At 37.8% G+C, this 19495-nt stretch overlaps 1 protein-coding gene and 1 long non-coding RNA gene across 5 annotated transcripts in view; one reads left to right on the top strand and one right to left on the bottom strand.

Moving 5' to 3' along the window:
• The window catches only part of FBXL17 (F-box and leucine rich repeat protein 17), a 394310-nt gene that overhangs the window by 72945 nt on the left and 301870 nt on the right, over positions 1–19495 (top strand). The gene's annotated exons all lie outside the window — the stretch shown is intronic.
• Positions 4788–18155, bottom strand: LOC112546776 (uncharacterized). Of its 2 annotated transcripts, XR_003090478.2 has the most exons (4): positions 18015–18151; positions 17263–17375; positions 9420–9595; positions 4788–4925 (listed from the first exon to the last, which is right to left on the bottom strand). It is a non-coding gene; the product is annotated as an uncharacterized LOC112546776 (long non-coding RNA). The 2 variants fall into 2 exon arrangements; XR_003090479.2 differs by lacking the exon at positions 17263–17375 and having other exon boundaries at positions 18015–18155.

Consider the following 19495-nt stretch of genomic DNA (forward strand, 5'->3'; position numbering starts at 1 on the left):
AAAATCTAGCTGGTTAATATTTCTGAGGTGAGTTAGCTATGGAGGGATGTAGTCACACCACTGATATAAGTCTTTATGTTTATACAGTTATTCTGATTTGTGTTCAGTCTTTTATTACAGGTCTAACTATAATTAACAGAAATCTTAAAATAATTGTTTTTAAAGATGACAAATTCATACTTACATAAGATTGTTGTTAGTGAATACAGCAGATTAAGTGAAACTCTTTTGCGATGTTATAAACTTGCTTTAACTTATTCATAATTTTCTGAATAAATGATTTTGGGTTGAAATTTTCAATGCATGTTCTCAGATGAAACATTTTTTGAACGTTTTAAGGAAAATGGTTAAACCATTTTTGAGCTGTGTGAGGCAGAAGAAATATTTTTTCCCTAATGAAAATAAGCACACAGTTTTTTCCTGATCATCCTGATAGCACAGAAGGATGTTGCTGGAATAATTTATATGGAAAAATGCATTTTTTTCATATGACATACAGACAGAAAATGTCTTCTGGGAAGGATGTGCAGTTTTTTTAAAAAAAAGCACATCCCATTATTTTGTGATTTTTTTTCCCTACAATTTTTGCTTAATTCTCCTACATTCTGCTTCATTTAAAAAAAAAATCTGTTTTAGTTGCTATGCTTCAGACATATAAAAATGGTAAATAATATGTAATTGCTAAATTGCAGCATCAGTGGTGTGAGTTTAGCTCTCCTCAGCCTACTTAACTCAGAAATACTACCCAGATTCTGATTGGAATCATTTGAATGCTAACACATTAATCACAGGCATGTTTTATGGCATATATTTTATAGCCTAGATACCAGTTTTGCAAAACCCATACTCATACAGGTAGTGCTTTCTCACGTGAAAAGTCTGTATGTGACTGGTCATTTAAGAACTTACTGCATATGTTTGTTCAGTGATTTACCAGCTAAGCATTTATCCAGAGGAATGACATAGCACATTGAAATGCAAGCTTATATATTTCCTTTGTTTTTGAAATGTACTCTGAAATTTCATTAATAGTAATTTGCACTTGATTCTGCACTTATTAAAACAATGCACTGTTACTAGTATCGTATCAATAATTTTCCTGTTAAACCATTTATTTTCTGTAATAAACCTAGTGCTAATGCCAATTAATCCTTTTTCCATTGTTGAATGTGACCCACCAAGGAAAATTAGATAGGGGTTGTCCTTCTTTCTTCTGTTCTTTTTGTGAATGATCTGTAAAGAAGACCTGGATGTTGGTTTTAGTTCCTTATTTTAGTCTTTTTTCCTTCTTGTTTTGCCTTAGAAATATAATGAATATTAATTCCTGGTCAAAAATGGGATGCTGGTGCATGGTCTGTTTGGAGTACTAAAAAAGGGTGAGCTTTCCCATCATAATTGACTTGGTGGGTGTTGAACTGTTAAGAAAAAATGTTTTTGTCAAAGGGCCTGTCATACATTTGAGCCATGAGGGTGTTAACAAATATAAAGACAAATTAAAAATTGCCAGATTTTCAGCAGAGGCTAGAAAATTGCATAACTTCTAGCTCCGTCATTGACAAAAAAGTCAGTCTAGTTAAACTGGAGCAAACCCCTACTATAGACACATTTAAATTAGTGTAACTCACCAGTCAGAAAAGAGGGAATGCAAACTAATACAATTTAAGCAATTTCTGTGTGTGTTAAATGAATTTCTATGTGTATTAGGAGTTAGTTTACTTTGTTCCCCCAGAAACACACTATGAATTATTTGAGAGCTAAATAAGGAAGACTATGATATAGCAAGTATTTAACAAGTGCTATCTAAACAACAGAGAGGAAGAACTTTTAGTTTTTGTTAGCTTAAGTCATTTAAAATTGATCTATTTAAAATCCCTCGTCCAGAATTAATCATCAGAAACTTCCACCTTTTTAGGAGACTCAGGTTTTCTTTGTTTACCATCAAGGCTATGTCTACACTGGGCTGTTTTTCCTGAAAAAGTTACGCAAACTGCGAACTGCAATTTGTGTAGCTTTTTCCACTGCTTTCCTCGGAAGAGGCTTTTCCAATGTTTGGCCTGTCTACACTGGGCCAAATGTCGGAAAACCTCCCTTTCATAACATCCCTTCTTCCTCATAAAATAAGGTTTACAGGGATGCTGAGAGAGTGAATCTTCTTTTCTGACAAATTTTTTGGAAGAGCAGACGCATTCCCTGGACACGGCAGAGTTTTTCCGGATATCTCCAGTATCCCAGAAAAATTCTGCAGTGTAGATGTGGCCGAACCAGGGTAGTAGAAAGGATTCTACATCTTTTTCCTACCTTTTTGTAGTGAGTATAAACATATTTTTCAAGAATACTGTATAGTTTTTGAATGAAATTTACTTAAATGAAATATATAAAAGTTCAAATTTTAGGAATCCAGTGAAACTGAGAAGTGAAGAATCATGGCAAAACTCTTGTTGAGTTCAAAGAGAGCATAATTGATGCCCAAAAGAGCTGTTTTAATGCTTGTCCTTGGGCATTTTATTTTTGATTATTCATTTTTAAAAAATGAATAGTGTCTTCTGAGAACGATCTACTGTTGTTCATATTGACTTGTGTGGATGGTAAATGAGAGATTGCACACTTTGAGAGTAAAAGTCAAGGTTTAATCTTATAGCATTGAAAGTGAGCTAGACATTTATAGTAAATACTGTAAGTAAAATGTCATCTTTTTGTGGCAAGACAGATATACAAATAACTTGTGTGTAACCTTGTTAAAATATTTTCTCATAATAAATTTCACACTTGTAGGTTTTTCGTCTATATTTAAGTGCATGTAGTGTAGTAGTTAGCAATACCTGAATTTGTTTCATGTTCATTTTAGGAAAGAAATCTGAAGAGAACTGATCATAGAGCTATTGACTGACTTGATTGATTATCATAAACTTATTAATAGGGATTATGTATTGTCATTCTCTTAATGGCTTTCTATAATCTTTGTTCTTTTTTCTTATGATTTGTTGCCACCAGTATTATAAAAATTGATTATTCCTGTAAAGGTAATGGTCAAATAGAAATAACATATAATGTACAGTATAAAGTTGTATGGCTCATGAACATTATTAGAGACCATTTTCTTCCTATCCCTTCCTCCTCTCCTTATGCCATTTTGTATTTTTTAAAAAGATATATTGCGTTAAAACAAATTGGCAAACAAATATTTAATTTAATCTGTGTCCCTTTAAAACATTTATGTATACATATATGTATCTACATAGGTCTCCTGCTTTCTTCTTTGAATCAACAATTAGTCATTATTTTTAACTATGCAGTATTTGAAGACTGTATATGGAAAAAATTGTATTTTTTGTGTGTAAAATCTTGTTACAATTATGCCTGTGTAATTTTTACATTTGCCATCTTTGGTTTTTAAAGGAAGTTTGTCAGAGTAGTTGCACAGTGATATGGATGCACAAAGTTTATTTTAATACTGGCAAATGTCTGTGGGCTCGCACATTCAATATATACTGCATTTTTATGAATGTATAAGCACTAAATTAATCCTTTTCACTGTGTCCCAAATATATACAAGGTTTTGGTGTACAATAAGACTAAAAAGCACAGTAGAAGTTGTAAACAGACAGTGCATGCTGTTTTTCATTTGTTTTTTAATTTTTAACCAGTTTTTTCAAACTTGGAAAAGCTTGAGAACTTCATACAATCAGAAGTTGAAATTCAGACAAATGTGTTTGAATACAAAAATGTCTTAGATAAGATGTGATTCTTTCCCATGACCTGATTACTGGCTAATAGCTGGATTTAAATTTTGTCTAACCTCCCCCATAAAGAAAATACAGCCATTGAACTGAGAATGTGAATGAAAATATTTGGGACAGACAAGCTATTTTCCTAGAAATGTATGTGAGATTGAATATGGGGCCTTAGATTTTTTGTTTTTTAAATATTAGAAGTTAAATTGCTTCCTCTTCATGAAAAAAACAGGGCAGTGGATCTTTCAGAAAATCTTTCTGAAGATTGTTTCATGGAAATTGTTTAAAATAATCTCAGTGGGAATGGGGAAAATGCAGTGTTTTCTCTCAGGGGAAAGCCGTGCAGAGATGTCTTTCAGACCTGGCAGATCCTATTAATGCCATATTGCTAGGGGCTCCCCCAATCTCACATGATTTTATGGAAGCCATTTATCTTCTCTGGATACATTCTACAAGGTTAGTAGGGAGGACATTTGGATGCTCAGTTCACCCAGTCTTAATTCCATCACTCAGCGAGAGCAGGACAGAGGATGTGAGTGAGTTGTTTTCATCTCTGTGAAGATTCCAGGTTATCTACCTTGTGTTCTAGTTTGAGGAAAAAAATGAATAGGGAAGTTTTGGATAGCCTCTTCTTGCTGATATTTTTTGTGAATCAAAAGTTAAAAATGAGGAATGGGAAGTTAATATGTAATCCTCCAGTCCATATGACTTAAGTTCGGATTGTGCCCATCACCATGTAAGTGCCCCCTGTAGAGCACTGGTACGGACAGCATGTTTTCACTTTTTTTTCTAGTGTAGTTTTGTGAAATTATTCCACCGTCGAACATGTCAGTGTCAGTTTTTTGGTGCTATTCAGTCACACATTTTTCAACCTTAATTCCTAACGATATCAATTTGTAGCAATCTAAATAATAACTTTACACACTTCATGTAATTGTAAAGATTGTAAATGATTTTTATTGCTAAAATTTTTTAAAAACAACAGTCCAAAGCTAATGCTCTTAAATAAATAGCCTGATGTTCAAAAGTGCTGTGCACCCCACAGATTGGCTTATGGTTTTTCACTTCGGTTACTCATTTTTTATTGCATATATGGCATAGGAGAGCCTGTATAGATACTTCAATGCAGCAGCCAAATTACCAACAATGGATTCCTTTGAGTTTCAGAATTATTTTCCCATCCAGGCTGGTGGCCTGAAATATAAAAATAAGACTGTCCTGAAATATAAGTATCCTAACATGAACGATTTTTCTTAAATGTGCATATACAGTGTAGATTGATTGTAGGTTTGAAATTAGATTTATGCGTTGAGTGATGTCACACAATGGAATGCTCTCAAGAGAATAGTGAAGTGCAGGGTAACTTCGGGTGGTGGTGGGGGGCATGAGGGAGATTTTTCTGTCCTGTCCCAAGAATTTGATTTGTGGGACTATTTAACACATGGGTCTGTACTTAACTCGATTTTCTTTTTTGGTTTTTAGGTGACCTTTAAATAAGTTGCATTATCCCCTTTTTTAGAGTAGGTGAATTGAGGTACATGGAAGTATAGCTAATAATATAATATTGTGAATGTTATTTTGTGATTGAATTAAGAAATACTGAAACATGAAACAATACTTTAAGAGTAGCATTAGCCTATACACTTACACATTAATACATTGTAAAACAAACTATTTGAAAATTGATGTTCTTTCCTGTACTTGACAAGATGTGAGTTAAGGTTACTATTATAGATGACAAATGAAACTTCAAAATAAGGAATAGAAGAGATTCTGCTCCCAACTGCTGAGAGAGATACCAAATGGCAGAAGAGAAATAGATAAACTGAACTTGAATTCAATAGGGCTATGCGCGGGGAGGGGAGAGAGTGGGTTTCCAGCTGCTCTTATGTTTGTCTCAGTGTTTGGTTTTTTGGTCTGGGAAGGGGGCGAAGCTTGTAGCTCTCATGGTTGGAGAGTAAAGCGGGCAACACATGAACTGAAGTTACTCTTAAGATCTAAACACAAACAAAATCTTAGAAAAAGAAAGCCAGTTTACTGTTTAACAATCTCTAGATTTTAAAACTAAACTCATGATTTTTGAATGCTTGGAGTTGGCAATACAGATTGTACGTTCTTTAATGGGGACTCTCTGGTCTGGCAACATCTGTTGTCTAGCAGGACCACAGATGTTCCTGGGCTACAGAGTCCAGGTATAGGGAGTATGGTCATGGGGCAAGATTCTGGTTGGGAGAGGGGAGTAGGGGGGGAAGGGAAACAACTAATCTGGGAGCTTCATGGGGGGGGGGGGGGGAATTGTATGATGTGTGTGCTCCATCAGGAATTATATCTGATATATTCCTATGTGATTTTTAAAACAGCCAATAAAAAATTTCATTCACTGAGGAGTAGATGTTATGGCAGAGCATTTGAACAATATTTGTTCTATTATTTGATTGCATTTAAACTAAACTGGCAATTATTTTCCCTATTATGTATTGATTTATTTCTATTGTAGAGGTTCCAAATGACGGTGCATATATTTATCACCGACTCTATTCATTTTTGAGAGGCTTTTAAAAGTTCTCCTAGATTTTTTTTTTATTGTACTGCAAGAATGTCTATGGGAGTAAGGAAGGTGCTTTATTGTATAAAATATTTTTGATGCATAATTGACTAGAGAAATCCAAATAATTAACACACAGATCTTGATTGTCCATAGCATTGATTTACCTGGGGTTGTTCAAATAGGTGCACGTCTATGGGTTGGCGCAGGGTTCTGAGGGAGCTGCAGCAGCGTTGTGCTTCAAAGTTCTCCATGAAGCCCAGTGCCTACTACAGTGCTACTAGGGCAATGAGACTCTTCAAGGCATAGTTTGATCTTATAATGCTTACATCAAAACTCAAGTAAAAATATTTTTGTTGTTGCAGTCTAAATTTCAGTAATCAAAACTGATTGTTAGAAAATAAGGTAAAAATAATGTACGTGGTGTCAGGAGTTGAATATTTTAGAGGAAGTTTGAAACTGAACAGCTTTCTCGTACGTTTGTCTGGACAGTAAAGGCTGTAAAATGTTATATACAGTAGAAAAAAGTAGATAATCACTTTGCTAAAAGTAGATAATCACAGGGTTGTGCAAAAGTAGTTTGGCAAAGCTCTGGCTGTGCCCCAAGGGTCCATTGCTCCCTGGTGGTTAGTCTTTGCCTTAGAGGCTCGCTGTGACCTTCCACACAGCCTCTGACCCTTTACTATAGGCAAAGGTCATAGCCTACTGAGCCATCCTCGTTACAGGCTTGTCCATAGTTTGGGGTAAAACCTCCATAGTCCTGCCCCCCCCCCCAGGGGCAGATGCTGTAGTAGTGTGGGAAGGGTTGTGGGGAACCAGAGCCTGCCAACTGTCCCAGGTTCCGACCCAGGGACGCTAAGGCGCAGTGGCAACTAGCAGCGTTTCCTCTACTCCGAGCCTTGCAGCCATTCCCGGGGCCACTTCCTCAAACAGTCCCAACCAGTACCTTCTTCCGAGTACGCGAGCAATCCTTTCTCCTCCTCCACAACCCTCTTCCTAGTCCTTAGCACTTGCTGGCCTTGGCCTCCTTTCACCCTCTTGAGGGGAAGCCTTTTAAAATGGCCCCAGCAGGCCTGAATTGGCTGCAGGTACCCTGGTTAGCCTCTTGCTTCAAACAAGTTCTTATTTGACCCCACGTGCCTGCCAGGTCAGTTCACTCAGGGGATAGCAAACTATTTACCCAGTTGACTGTGTATTTATCCTCCACCAAACTACTGCCCTGGGTCTATCACAGTAGATTTTCTTAGGTGTTTTACATAATATAGTTCTTTAAATAAAAATAAGTCTCTTATCTGAAGCAATATCATGAGTAAGCTCTAAGACTATGTAAACCTCAGTTTTTTGAGGTGTACAGGATCTTTTGAAAAAGGCTTTTATTTTTGAAAGAACCACATATAGACTGTGATTTCACTTTCCAAATAGCGTTTTTTGAAAAAACGCCATGAGGAGATTATGCAACAGAAGCATGGGAAATTCAGATCCCAGCTTCATTTTCAATTTCAATGTTTAATTTACATCCCGCTTTCGAGAGAGGGATGTAGGTTAGACGTACCCTGATTGATGGAAATATGTATTTCAGTATGAGCATTGGTTGGTATAAGCCAAGGCAAATCAGAATTGTAATATTTAAATAAAAATGTTAAATATTTACAGTAAAATATAAATTTTCTGAGGAAAACATCTTGCACAGTATAACTATTGAGGAAAAACTTTAAGTCTTAAAAGACAAAATACATCTTGCAAGTGGAGATATTGTAAACTTGACAGTATGAAAAAGGCTCTCTTCATAAGTAACCTTCCATAAATAATTCCAAGCTGTCTGAATAGAATCTGCATTCATTTTTTTTTTCTGGAATACTCTGCAAAAGACATCATCTGCATTGGGATAGAAGTAGTTCACTAATATCTGTGCTGTTCAGAATGCCTACCTTATTTAAGATTTTTATGCTGTTTATAGTGCTGTGTGTAATAGAAATGTCTTCGATAATTCCCCCCCCCCCCGCCTTACTTAGAAATTATACTGCCTGTTAGCTTGTCCAGGAGCATTATGAATAGGGTTATAAAAACACTGGTAGTTAGCAGTGTTTTATCCTTGCATGTTACTGACTTACAATGTATTATTCTAAGATTTGCTATTGCTATAGGAACTGAGGAAAGAATTAAGAAACTGCATGTATAGAAGTTATCATTTTAATGACTGGCAATTTGATTTGGGATACCTGCAGGAATGAAGAACATAATCAGCGAGTATTTTTATAAACTTTCCTAGTTGATAAAACCAAGGCCATGTGATAATGTTGCTGAGATACTGTTTTTATATCCTTACAGCAATACAGGTTGACCCTCTGTAGTCTAGCACCCTTGAGACCTGACTGGTGTTGAACCAGAGAGTTTGCCTGACCATAGGAGGTCAGTATTGTCTAGCAGCATTTCCAACACTTCTACTGCTTACTGGGCTCTTAGAAGACATTTAGGGGTAAATTAGAGCTAAATAAAAGCACAGGACACTGAGAGCCAGGACTGGTGGCTGTAAACAAACTTTATGGGACCATGGAAAACTTGGCCACATCCAGGATAAGTGGACAACTGGCTAACTAAAATCAGGCTGTACTACAGATTTTGCCGGATCAAAGGTGCTGGACTAGAAAAGTTCAACCTATACCCATGTTTTGAATAAATTTCCATGTCCAGTTCCTTGGAGTTTTCGTGGTACAAAGAAGCAATGACATAGTAGTAACAAAAGACCTTTTCCCTGACCAGAACTCTGACAATTTGGCAGATGTATTTCCCTCTTTTAGTTTTCACCTGTTGCCTTTTAATGCTCCTTTTTCTCTTATAACAGAAACTCAGTGGTAGGGGCAGAATGAGAAACCCATTTAATGGACCTTAGAAAAGGTGCACTGAGGTTTATCCACCAAAAATAATTTGCTTAAGGCATAAATACATCTGTTCATTGTGAGAATATAATGCTAGATCTGTGTTGGAGATGAAACAGATGGAGAGCCTTCTTAATGTACAGTTAAAAGATTTGCTATTGGTAAAAGGCACAGTCACGCTTCCTGACGGTAGATAGCATTGTGCCCATGACAGTGAGAGACAAAAATGGATTTTATTTAGAATACTAGGGCTCTGTCTATACTTACCCAGAGATGGACACTCCAGAGATTGCTTTTCCAGTATTCACTTTGGTGGGTCTAAAGGACCCACTAAATTGACAGCTGATGGTACCCCCTTCAATCCTGGTATACTCCACAGGGTCACAAGGAGTAGGAAAAGTGGACAGGATAGCTTCTCCTGTTGACCTCCCGCAATGGCGATGCTGTGGAAATTCAATTTAAGGTATGTTGACTCCAGCTATGCTATTCTCTTAGCTGGACTTGTGTATCTTAAATCGACTTTTTCCCTAAATGTAGATCTGGCTTAGGTGATATAATCTGTTACACAGATTCATGTAAGTTAGCTTTAAGAACATCCACCTCCATGGATTCAAAGAAGAAAAAGTTAAATATTGTGAGGTATGGCAAGTCAGGGTGGTTTAATCAAAAACTATACTCTATAAAACATTTTGATGTTCATTCCATGGAAGTTTCTTCTCTGTTCACTTCAGTAGATGATTTTGGAAGATATTAAAACTTGGGTACTAAGCCTCTATAACAACACTTTTTCTTTTTTTATTTTCATTAAGATGATTCCTGGGGTAACCATTTACTAGTACATGGTTGTATTCACTAGGCTGCTGGATGTTATTCCCAGGCTGTCACCTCCATTTCTATTCATACCTTTTAAAGTGAAAGTGACAATGTTGTCTCAGACATAAGTGGCTCTACACTGAACGTCAACAAATCCAGGCTGGAAATCAGAAGAAAATGCCTATCCACCAGAGGGGGTGAGGTTCTAGAGCACCTCCCAATAGAAGGTATGCAGGCAAATAACTTAATTATTCTTGAAAGCACTGGGAATATGTGAAAGTACTGTGGGATAATGGAATTGTTTGTTATGGTAGACGGCATCGCTCACAGCCCTGGGGCTCATGTTTGGTTTGTCTTACGTTCCTAAAGCTCATGCTTCAGGGTTTGAGTCAGATGCCATGTTCTGGAAGATTTTTTGTTTTTTTTAAAATCTCCTTCCGAAGCATCAGGGATTAATATGGCTGGAGTTGGGACATAGAGCAGTGGGCATGGGATCTGACGTGGCACTGACCATACTCTCTCTCTCTCAGGTGCTTGCTCAGCTGAGGATTTACCTGATATTTGTATGTGGAGTTCAAAGCAATTTTCCCCTAAGTGAGATTGGCAGTGACCTTGAGGTTTTTTTGTAGCATGGGATGTGGGTCACTTGCCAAGATTATTTGCGTGCATCTCATTTAACTTATTACCCTGCTGTTGCTGAGGCCTGGGCACTGGCAAACTTCATTCCCTCCTATTCTCAATCAGTGGCGCATAATAGTGTGATGCTGTGGGTGGTAATTATCTGGTCTAATTTCTGGTTTTGGGTTTAGGTCATGGGTATTAGGGGTATTCATGGGCTTTGAGATAAAAGGGGTTAGACTAGGTGATCTGGTGATCCCTTCTTGCCTTAAACACTATAAATCTCTTCTACAGTATAGAACCCCTTGTAGCTAGATGAGCTATGGTCTTCTGACAATTCCAGGAGGGAAGAGGAAGGGAGAAGAAAATCCTATTTCCCATAGTGTGGAGTGGCAGTAAATCTACTCTGCATCCATGAAACATTAGTACCAACCCTGGCCCCTGTACTTGTGCTCTAGAGGAAAAAAATGGCATGTGAAATCAGCACAGCCTCTTACTCTGTTCCATATTTTCCTTGGGAGCCCTCATTGAACTCCACATCCCAATGTAAGCTGCTTAAATCTTTTCTTCCTTTCATTACAGCAGAACTGGTGTGCCTGCTGAGCTGCAAGGCAGGATTTACCTTTAAATGCATGGCATGAAACCATGACTTTATTCAAGAGAATGAGAGCTTGGTCATTGACTTCAATGGGGTCATGATTTCAGCATTAGTCTGCTTGGTATCTACAGGGCTGGTTTGACAAGCGGTCAGTGGCAGTGTTGGTAAATAAAATGGACTGACGTGTTTCTACAAAGTATAGAAATAACTTGCATTTTTCGCATGTACATTGATATATAATTAAAACTTAATCAAAATAATCTCAATCCTTAACAACAACAAGTGTTCTTCAGCTGAGCTGGAATGGAAAGAAAAGCCCTCCAAACATTTAACATCTCATTTATATAAAAAACTAAGTACAGGACTCTTCCGGCCCACTCAATTAGCCTTATAAGCATCGGCACTACAATTGATATGTAATCTCTCTCTCATTCTCTTATATTTATATTTACATATATAAAAAAAACTCTAAGGTGCCACAGGACTACTCATTGTTTTTAAAGTTACACACTAAATTGGCTACCCTTCTGAGACTCAGTCCTTAACAAGGAAAACACTGTAGTACATTTACATTCTAGAACTGGTTTTTAACTTTTTCTCCTTGTATCTGTTTATAAGAAGTTTGAAGTGCAAACATAAATAAATGTTTTATTTTACTAGTTAATTTAATTCAACTTCACTTGAAATTCCAATTTGGATGCGTTATTTCTTAACATGACAACTTATTACTTAGATACGTTTTGAAGAGATTGCTGGTATGCTTAGAATGGCATAAATAAGAGGTATTATTTAAACAGAAACTTGTGACATGGCAAATATTGGTATTGTATTTAAGTCCTTAATATATGGTTATTCTAACTGGTTGCTACCATTTCAGCACAGATAAACAAAATCTCTCTAAATTCTGTACCGTCTCATCTTGTTAAGATCTTCACTAATGCATCAAATTGCAGTTTTGGTTTGATTGAAGGTTTAGTTCAGGGGGGAGAAGCTTTTTTGGGTCATGGGCTACTGTCCCACAGAAAAATCAGTCAGGAGGTGCACACAAGTGAGAAGCAAAAAACAAACAAACCCTCACTAATGTGCCCCCCAACTGAGAAGGAGAAAGACATTCCCCACAATCGATTTGTACATCAGATCCTTGAGGGGCCCAGGCTAGTAGGTTTTGTGTGCTCCAGCTTCGTGGGGGGATGGTGAGAGGACTGGTGCACACTGATGCTGGCTCCCCAATGCTGGGGAGGAGCCCTGAGCCTCGGGGGGGAGGGGGGGCAGATCCAGGCAAATCAGGGACTGCATGCAGCCCCCAGGCTTTAGGTTCCCCACCTCTGGTTTAGCAGATCCTGCTTTTCCCGTCAATGAGAAATTGTTACACTTTTATATTTTTATATGGCCATAAAAGACACGAAACATGCGAATATACTTATGTAGGGACTTGGGTGTATGTGCTGGTATGCAAGAAATTATTTGAGGTTCCTTCATGGAGCACAAAATGCAGACTGGATATGTATGAGCACAACTCCAATGAGACAAATTTATTTATAACACATCTAAGTTTGGCATGAAGTGTTTGCTTATGTTCCTACTGGGAAATACACCTGGTTGCTTACATGGATCACTCATCATACAATAATTTTTTTGCCAGATTGTGCAAGAGCTAGAGCACAAAATAATGTGCAGGAACATTAGGAAACATGTGAGTAATTGCCAGTCTTTCTTTTTCCCAAGATGATATTTTTCTCTGTTTTGGGGTAGGCCTAAGGGGCCCCATATTTAAGCATACTTACTTAAATCAACAAGAAATTTCCTAATCTAGGTTAAGTATAGATTCAAGTATTCCCTGTCTTCCCCCCTCAATATTTTTCTCAATTCACCAGATCATTAACAGGTCTTTCCTATCTTTGTGTCTGCTTCAATGTAATGGCCAATTTTAAAGAACATTTAGTTTGAGTATGCAGTGGTAATCTTTCTCTCACTGTGGGAGAATGTCCAAAAAGTATTAAGTTTGCAGCGTAGGACTGATCATTATCAGCTAACCTGCTGTTGAATCTCTTGCAGACTAGCTGTTGAGTGACGTTTTAAATGAAGATAGCCTAGCTGAAAATAAACCCATTTCCTAACCTACATACAGACATTATGTAATGTTAGACTAGTGCTGGCCTCAGTTATAATGTCATTTTGACTTGGATATCTAATAGTCGCATACTATGTGCAATCAGTGCAGCCCACTTAGAAGAATGCTGGACTAGTACTTATATATTGAGAGTTGGCGTGAGTGTTTTTCAAGAAAAGCAGGATCTTGAAGATGTATTGCTTGTGTAAAGCATTAGATATTCCATTCATTATTTCATACACTTGCAGCTCATTCACAAAACAAAACATCCCAAACCCAACACGTGGTTCAAATATTAATAGAACATACATTCTTCAGGGGTTTTTTGTTTGCCTTGTTGTAGTGGATCTTGTTCCTTTACTGATTTTTCTAACTTTTGTATAGTTCCAAGGTAAAAAGTATTTTCTTGTTAACTGCCATATTTACAGATCAGAAATAGAAATGATACTAATAGAATTGCAGTCAATTTGCATTCTGTTGGATGTTTGGGTTAGTCAGAATATCAGAAACCTCGATTAAGAAGAAGGTGGATTTGTACGAGAAATCAAACTATCAGAACAAGCTGGTTATTGTTTTAAGGGCTTTTTCACTTTTGGCTTGCCAAAAATAATATTTACACAGAAGCATGCTCATACTAAAAGGACAATCCTCTAATAGCTCTGCCATAGTCTGTCATGTCTCTAATGGGAATTCAATCCAATTTGCCTTCTTTCTTCTCTTCCCCCCCTCCTCTTCCTCCTCCCACCCTTGTCCCTCTTCAGGGACTCTTCTCATTAAGAGACTATTGGGATAGGAGTTGGGTCTTTGTCTGTGCTGAGGAGTCATAGAATTAATTCCTCTACATGTCCTGTAGCGGAATTAATTCTAGAGCACAGGTTTTTACTCACGGTATTTTGTGATCCCAGACTGGTTTTCAGGGCTCTGAACAGTATGTCAAGGCCCATAAATTCAAGATAGTCACAATCACGGTGATTATTCCATCTGTGGAACAGGAAATTGCTTCTTGGCCCTCAACTTCCAATGCATGCATTTCCATGTTATTAATTCTAGCATTCCACAGGCAATTCCTCAAGTTTACTCTAGGACAGGGCCATTACAAGTACAAGTTGGACCTCCCTGGTCCGGCAATCTGGACCTGAGCAATCTCAAATTACAGAATTTGCCGGACCAGGAAAGGTATTCCTTGCCACAGCCCTGAGCCAGCCGGCCCCCTGTCTTTTGCTCCCTTAAGCCTCTCCCTTGCAGCCAGGGTTCTCCGGCCCTGGCCCATGCTGTCACTTGCAGCAAGATTTCCCCAGCCCTGCACTGCCACAGGCAGCCACACTTTTCCAGCCCCCAGGCCCACACTCGCACTGGTTGTCGGGGTTTTCTGGCTCCATGCTGCTGTGGGCTGCCACAGGTGGCTGGCCTTCTCTGATCCGTGAGTCCGCACTGCCACGAGCACTCAGCCTTCTATGGCTGCCAGTCCTGTGCTGCTGTGGGTGCCTGAGGTTCCCCAGCCCCCGGCTCTGCGCTGCTGCAAGCTGCCACAGTTCTCGAGTTCTCTGCCCTGGCTGGGCTGCTGGCCCTGCAGGAGCACAGATGTTGCTGGACCAGAGAATACTGGTTTTCAGAGGTGCAACCTGTATAGAGTACTTCACTTTCATTAGCTCCTAGGTTATTCCCTTAGGTCCTATCTGTAGTAGTGGCTCATGTATGCACCCAGGGGACCATGATCTACCCATACTAGACAACTGTCTCCTTAAGTTCTGGTCCTTTGAAGAAGGCCTATGAGCCATCCATGGAACTAGGGAGGTATTCATGAACCTGGGCCTGCAAATCAATGAACAAAAACTGACCTTAACCAACAAGTTTTGGAATTTTTAAGTGCCAACATTGAGTCACAGCAAGTGAGGAAGCACCATCTACAGAACAGATTTCACAGCCTGTCTGTGCTAAAAGTTCAACTCAGCCCTCCAGCATCACCCAGTAATTGCTACCTACATCTGGGGCATATGGAGGCTGGTACTTGAGTAATATCACACACTGAACTCCACATATATGGTTCAGCTTAATTTACAGGCAAAACAAAGACAAGTAGATGAATAGCTCTGAATGCTTGCCACAGTCAAGTCCCTGCATCCTGAATTGATGGAAGGATCTGATAAACATTTGCACCAGAACATCATTCATTCAGCTCCCCTTTATAGCTATTTCTCACTACAGATGGATCTCATGTGGGTGAGGGTGCTCCTTTCAACAGCCTCATGGACTCTAGACACATGGTTGCCTTTAAAGGTGATTCAGCACATCAACCTTCTCAAACTCAAGGTAGTCAGGAAAACTTGCTCCCACTGATCAGAGGTATACATGCAAAGGTCACGAAAGAATATTGCATGTATGTACTATATAAATAATCAGAGAGGCGCTAGATCGTCCTCCCTCTGTGCAGAAGCATTGAAGTTCTGGAGTTGGTGCATTTCCTGATGACGACTTAATATCAGCAGCCTACTCAACAGGAGTGCAAAACACAACATTGGACAGTCTGTCACAAGTTCTCACGTGAACTGAACTCTGCAATACTTCACAGCATCTCTTGTCAATGGGAGATTCAAATGATAAATTTGCTACTTATCTAAACAGAGCCAGCTGCTCTAGGATGAGAGGTAATGTGGCTTAAGCACAAACTGAGGACAGGGATTCGGGCTTGAAATAACTATCTGGACCTTTGTGCTTTTTTGCCTATAAAATAACTTCAAGATTTAAATGTATATCTTCCTGTCCACTTCAGGTTAGGAGAAAATATAATAAAATGTAATTAAAGTTTTCACTTTGGGAGCTGGATTAGGACTTATCATTTGATTGATATGATGGTGATGTTTTTATTAAATGGTTGATAATATTGTCCACTAAGAGCTGTTAAAAAATTCTCTCCTGCATTGCTTCTGGTTCTAGAGTCTTTTTTCATTAATATGAAGATCACATTTGAAGCAGAGAAAAATTTAAACTTGTGCACATTGCACCTGTTTTTTAGAGATGCTAAGTATGAATACCAAAAACACCAGCAAAAAATCCTATCCTGCTAGTCAAACTGGAGAGCCTACAATATCTACCTTTTGTAGACTCTGATGTTGGGATTTTTATATTAACGGAAATTAAAGAGTTTTAGTACTTAGAATGTAAGCAGAGCAGAGAATCATATGTAATACCAAGTCCATTAGCAGGAACACAAATATAACCATCTCTTATTAAATAGATTTTTCTGGCTGTACAGACATTTCATCATTGTTCTTGTAACGAGTACTTTGCATTGTTTACCTATCAAGTTGATGTAGTTATTAAAGCAATTCCATATATGTACCATATGTAGAATTGCTTCTGATATGAACTTGGTTAAAATAATTTGATAAGCTTGTCATTCCTCTTTAAAAAGATGCGTTAAAGTAAATGAGGTCATGGAGCTTGTTGAAGATTTGTAGATTTTGGATAACATTTGATTTTTTAAAATATAGGATACATTGTGCTAGAGCAGATGGACATCAAGATATGAAGATAATTTATAGTAAATTCACACTGATTGCAATCATTAATGAGCTGGGTTTGATGTATAAAAAAAGTCTCAGAAGTGACTATATTAGCTGCTATTTGATACAGCGCACTGGAGTTGAAAATATTGACTTCCCATAAAGCCAGTATTAAAACCAAATGAACATATGGTCCTTATTGAATGTCAGAGCAGATGTTTAATTCCAGTTGCTTTTAATTTTGCAGCCAATATACAAAACTTGGGATTTAAAGTATACAAATAAATAATCTGTTGCTTTAAAGGATACTGAGAGTAGAGAGAAACATTTTTGCTTCTTAGTTTTGTTTTTTAAACTTAAGGGTGAGAAGGGAATAGGTTTAAATGAAGTTGGAAATTTTAAAAAATATATATACTTTTAGACAAACATAGACTAGAAATAAGATAATTAACCATTGCAACAATTTACCCAGTATTGCAGTAGAATCCCCATCGCTGACTATTGTAAAATAAACTTGAGACATGCCGCTAGTGGGAATTTGACTCTCAGCTGGCATTGTCACAGTTTCATGGCATGATGGACTATTTGAAATAGAGAAAAAGGAAAAGCTGCTTAAACTACTGTATGAAATGACAGAAGCTGTAGAAGACTTTGACAAAACAATTCTAGCATATTAAATATTATTGAATCAAAAGGAGTAACTCCTTGCATAGTTTTAACAAATCTGAAAATTTGATGGCAAGAGGATGGTTTAAAAAAAAAACACTTGATAAGGTCAGCTTTCTATACACAGTGCTTAATCCAATGGATGTAGGACAGTGTTTCTTGAAGTGGGGCAGAGGCCCACTTAATGGCTCCACAGCCACAGAGCCTCATGGCTCCTATTGGCTGCGGTTCTCTGTTTGCAGCTAAGGAGAGCCACAGGAAGCGGTATGGCTTGGGTCCACTTTGAGAAACACTGATATAGGAGAAATATTACCATATGTACTCATTCATAAGCCAAATTTTTATTGGTTTTAAAAAGTCCTGCATCAAAGAGTGGGATTGGCTTATCAACAGTTGACATTGTTGTTTTAGAGCAGGGGTTGGCAAACTTCAGTTCCCAGCCCATCAGAGTAAGCTGGGACATTTTGTGTACCTGGAGCGAAAGTTTTAGTAGATTTATTTTAATGTGATCTAACAAAAAACTGTTATAACTAAACAAGTATGTATTCACATACCTTCACATGCCTTCAAAATTGCAGTTCATGTTTTAAAGTCTCATATTACTTTACTGCACTTAAAAAGACTTTAAATCCTTCCAAGTGTTAATCAGTCTCCAATTTGCCAAACAGACCATTTAATTGGGCTTCAGTCATAGCTGCTCCTGCATAGTCATCATAGATGACACCAGTGTAAACCTCAGACTCAGATTCCTTATCAGCCTCCATTGTGTCATCAGCAAATATGTCATAATTTTCTGACCAATCAAGTGCATTGCTGATGCAGTATTTGCAAAATGATTTTTCTATACTTTCTAAGGGAATTAATTCCCACACATCCTTGACCCAATGGGCAACTCACTTGATTTTGGGCTTCATAAGATTCCTGCCTTTTGTCAACTTTGCCATGCTTTAACACATTCAGTCTGACCATATTTTGCAGATTCTTTAAAGGGTGTGTTTAGGCAGACATCAAGCGGTTGTAAAACAGAAGTTAAGCATCCAGGTATTAGAACCAAAATCATTTCTATTTTTTTGGCCATGTGTTTCACCTCATCCATCTTGTGTACCCTGAACAAGTAGGAAATGAGCATAGAAGGTTGCTTGAGAAGTGCTCCTGGTCTTTTTCCATTCCACGCTTTTTCCAGCCATTCAGTAGTCCCACTGTAATAATGTGTGTACATGATGACACCCGCAGGAAATTGCATGTTTTTAGGCAATGGTTTTCTTTAAAAAAACAAAACAGAAGGGAGCTTTGGTGCATTAGACAAACACGATAAAACCACTGTAAAATGGATATTTTTGTGGCCAGTGACTTTAATTAAACCTTTTTTCACTAATACCAGTTCCCATTCTGTTGCTCAGGACATCAAATGTCATCGGTGTCTCATACATATTTCCTCTTTCTGACAGCTCAAATGCATATTTCTTTGATGTTTTAGAATAAACCTTTGGAAAGATTAGATATTTTTCTTCCAGGTCTCTCAAATTTTTGTGCTATCTTCGTTCACTACCGAAGACAGGGACCACAATGGTTCATGAAGTGAGTATAGCAACCCACCAATGTGACAAATATTGATGACTTTACTGACTTGTATTTGTCATCTTTCAACATTTGCAGAGCACACAGACTAATTCCAATTCTAGTGATGAGGTACCCATTTCGTTGACATTTAACAACCCGCTCGTTACGATCTTTTCCCAGCTCTGGAAATGAAGTGTACCTTGTTGGATGTTTTTTCTTGCTTCTTGGCATGTCTTTTGTGGTGTTTTATTTTCTTGCCATTCTCTTACTGGCTTCTCATTGATACAGAATTCATGAACAGCAGCACAATTATTGTTTGCTTCTGAATATTCAACAGCTTGAAGTTTGAATGCTTCATCATAAGCAGACCATTTTCTTGTGATTTCACTGTTCATTTTAAGTATTAGTATGAAAATAATTTAGCTATAGATTTTGTAGCTTTTTATAGAGCAGTGTCAACTGCTTTATCACTATC

This window comes from Pelodiscus sinensis, chromosome 6, assembly GCF_049634645.1.
Source record: "Pelodiscus sinensis isolate JC-2024 chromosome 6, ASM4963464v1, whole genome shotgun sequence".
In the NCBI taxonomy this organism is placed as follows: domain Eukaryota; kingdom Metazoa; phylum Chordata; order Testudines; family Trionychidae; genus Pelodiscus; species Pelodiscus sinensis.